This window comes from Elephantulus edwardii, unplaced genomic scaffold (assembly GCF_000299155.1).
Source record: "Elephantulus edwardii isolate Elephantulus edwardi_28Jun2011 unplaced genomic scaffold, EleEdw1.0 scaffold00108, whole genome shotgun sequence".
NCBI lineage: Eukaryota > Metazoa > Chordata > Mammalia > Macroscelidea > Macroscelididae > Elephantulus > Elephantulus edwardii.
This window is the reverse complement of record NW_006399858.1, coordinates 9,121,513-9,125,032: the sequence shown is the minus strand read 5'-3', so window position 1 is coordinate 9,125,032 and position 3,520 is coordinate 9,121,513. Positions and strand designations below refer to the sequence as shown.

The window sequence follows — 3,520 nt, the reverse complement described above, 5'->3', positions numbered from 1 at the left end:
TAGTCTCACTTAGATAGTAGAGGGATAGTCCTTATACGTAGTGAAGCCTTTTGCATTTCATGGATTGATGAGAAAAGCTGTTTGGTTTTAAAGAGGACAAACAGTAGTGTCTCTCAAGTAGGGAAGGGAGACACTGACTCTGAGATAACAATGTGCTACTGGATCTGAGCATTAGAGTGGTATTGGGAAGCGAGACTGGTTTTTGGAGGTATTTCTCCACAGGAAAAATGGCACGTTTAGATCAGTGATTGTGGGAACTTGAATGTTTTGGATCAAATATACTCTTGACAGAGCAGGGTCATAATCTGCCTGTGAATATCAATAATGATCTCTCTGGACACTTGGATATGTCTCAAACTCATTACCATCAAGTCTTCAATGACTCATAACTTCAGGTATTCAGGGATTATAAGCTTTATCAGAGGAGACTGCCCATATTCTCCTGTAGAACAGCTGCTGGATTTGAACTTCCTGCCACTGAGGTAGAAAATATTTCAGATCTAAGAGACCTGGGTGATGTCATAGGACCAAAATAAAAAACTGTACCATGTGAATATGAAGAAGAGTTGGTGATCAGGCCATCAGATTCTGGACTCTCATCTTCTTATATAGATGCTGATTCACTCCACTTCTTTGCCTCCTTTTTATCACCTCTAAACAGAGCAAGGAGACACTGCATGGTTCAAAATCATAAAGGGTGTACACTGGAGATGTATCCTGTCTCTATACTTTTTCAATCTTTATGCAGAACAGATTATCCAGGAGGCTGGGCTATAAGGAGAAATGTGGTATCAGGATTGGAGGAAGACTCATCAATAACCTGTGTTATGTAGATGACACAATCTTGCTTGCTGAAACTGAGGAGGACCTGAAGCACTTGCTGCAGAAGGTCAAGGACTGCAGCCTTCAATATGGATTGAAGCTCAACATCAAGAAAACAAAGATTCTCACCACTGGGCTGATTGGCAGCATCATGATAGATGGTGAAGAAATTGAGATTGTTCACAGCTTTAGTTTGCTTGACTCCACAATCAACACTCTTGGTACCAGCAGCCATGAAATCAAGAGGTGAATTGCATTGGGAAAGTCTGCTTTCAGGGACTTCTCCAGAGTATTGAAGAGCAACAATGTCAGTCTGGAGACTAAGGTGCTCCTGATCCAGACAACAATCTTCACAATGTTTTGCTTTGCATCAGAGAGCTGGGCAATGAATAGGGATGATAGAAAGATAATTGATGCCTTTGAGCTGTGGTGCTGGAGAAGAGTGTTGAATACACCATGGATGGCCAGGAAAATAAACAGGTTTGTCCTAGAGAGTGTGAAACCAAGCTGTTCCTTGGAGGCAAGGATTCTGAGGATTCGTCTAACATATTTTGGACATATTGCAAAGGAGGGACCAGTCTGTGGAGAGGGACCTCATGCTTGGGAGAGTGGAGGAACAGAGAAGGAGAGGAAGACCCTCAGTGAGATGGATTGACAGAGTGACTGGAGTAATGGAGAGAGGTCTGTCAGAGAAAGTAAAGTTGACACAGGATTAGAGCAGACTTCAGGACTATTGTACATGTCACTGTGAGTCACAAGTGATTCGATGGCACATAACAACAAAAACAACAAACCAACCCTTCAGAGGAGTCCTGAGGTGGTAAATGTATTTAACTGAAAGACAGCAGGTTTGCACCCAACCTGGAGCATCTCTGCAGAAGGTAATGGCATCTGCTTCTAAGAAACCAGCCAGTGAAGACCCATGGAGCCAGCACTACCTTGCTACACACAGTGATGTGATGTGCTGCAGTCATGTCTTTTTGTTTATATAGATCGTCAGGACTTCTGGATATTTTAAAGGGAGTGAAAACAAAACAAACTCAAAGAGTCTCATCGTGCTTTGTAGAATTCAAACTTTGGGTATCCTAAGATCTTTACCAGAACTCTCCAAAACTGAGTCCATTGATAGAGATAAGAAACATTCCTTCAGAACTTTCACAATTACTACTTAGACATTAAAAAAATACTCTGCTGGACTAGTGGGAAAGAGGTTGCCCTGCCAACCCAAAAGCATCGTTCCATCCACCAGATGCTTCCACAGGAAAAAGATGGGCAATCACTTCCCATGCAACTTACAACCTCTGAAAACTCGATGGAATGATGAGTTAGTCCTTACACAATGTTTACATGAGTTTTGAAATTTATTAGACATTTGGTTATTTTGGCACTGAAAATTTAAAGTAGCTTTATTTAGAAAAAGAAATGTGATGTGAACTAACTCAGTCTCATAAGGACAAATACTGCATCAGACTATTACTGTAAAAATAGAAGGGTAACTATCACGTATGGGTAAAAAAGAGGGGAAGGGGTGGGAAACGAGGGGTGAGGATGGGTTGAGGCAAAACCACAACTTTGCACAGTTTGGTGGGTAGAGAATAGGGGTGAAGGAAATGGGATGGATCTGGGTGAAAAGACAGGGTAATGATGGGAAAGGTCCAAGAGTGATTAATTTTATAAAACATAATAAATGAGAATGATTGTATGAAACACAACATGGGCATGCACGTGTGGTCCTGAGGCTGCTTGAGCCTCCGCCAGGCAGGTGGGGTGGGGAGGGGCAGATCTTGATTCTCACCATGGCCATCATGTAATTCTGGTTATTTAAACTTGCCTAGCAACAGTATTCTCATTCCTAAAGAGATTAATATGCAGATCTGGCAGAGGATGGAAATTAAGTGGTGACCAAATCATATTCCAACTACAGCTGATTATTCATCAGTTCCTCAGCAGACAGATGGCGAAGAGTGGAATTCTTGGAATGAAGATGTACCCACAAGTGTAAGGATTGAAGGAGAGAATGGGAATGTGTCAGTGCCACAGAATGCTTTGGACCAATTGGAACTTGAGTATTTTAAGGACAAGACCCCAAATATAAGGAGAACTCAGAAAACTGTTCTTAAGAGAGAACCATTACATTTTGGCATCCCAGATGGTACAGGTTTTCCCAGTAGATTAGCAGTCACACAAGGTAAGCCTTTCATTCATCAGTCTTCTGAATTAGGGGACCTAGAAACCTGACAAGAAAATACCTGTGCATGGGAGGAAGAAGAGGATGGCCTGGCAAGCAGAAGTTCTGAGGCAGCAGAAAATAGCAGACAGAGAGAAGAGAGCAGCAGAACAACAGAGGAAACAGATGGAAAAGGAGACACAAAGGCTAATGAAGAAAGAACAAAGCCAAACTTGTGTGAAACTTGCATACCAAATGTTCTCTGTTCTTCCGTTGTCAGAATGCCAGTAGGAGAACTCCGAGCTCCACCATCCAAGCAACATTTGTATGGATTTATAGAGTGTTTTTAGAATACAAACACACTGCTTAGTTTTAATTCATTCATTGAGTCATCTGGGACACCAGAATTCTCCTAATGTGCTTTGAATTCCCAGTGGCTGAGTTGTTGGTTATTTGCCGTTGAGTCGCCTGCAACTCATAACGACCCTATGTACAACAGCCTTAAACCTTGTTCTATCCTGTGCCAATTTC

General features: G+C 42.0%; 1 pseudogene; it reads left to right on the top strand.

Annotated features, from left to right (window-relative positions):
• The first annotated feature begins 2,618 nt into the window (after positions 1-2,618).
• Positions 2,619-3,280, top strand: LOC102855792 (annotated as a pseudogene).
• Positions 3,281-3,520: the final 240 nt, after the last annotated feature.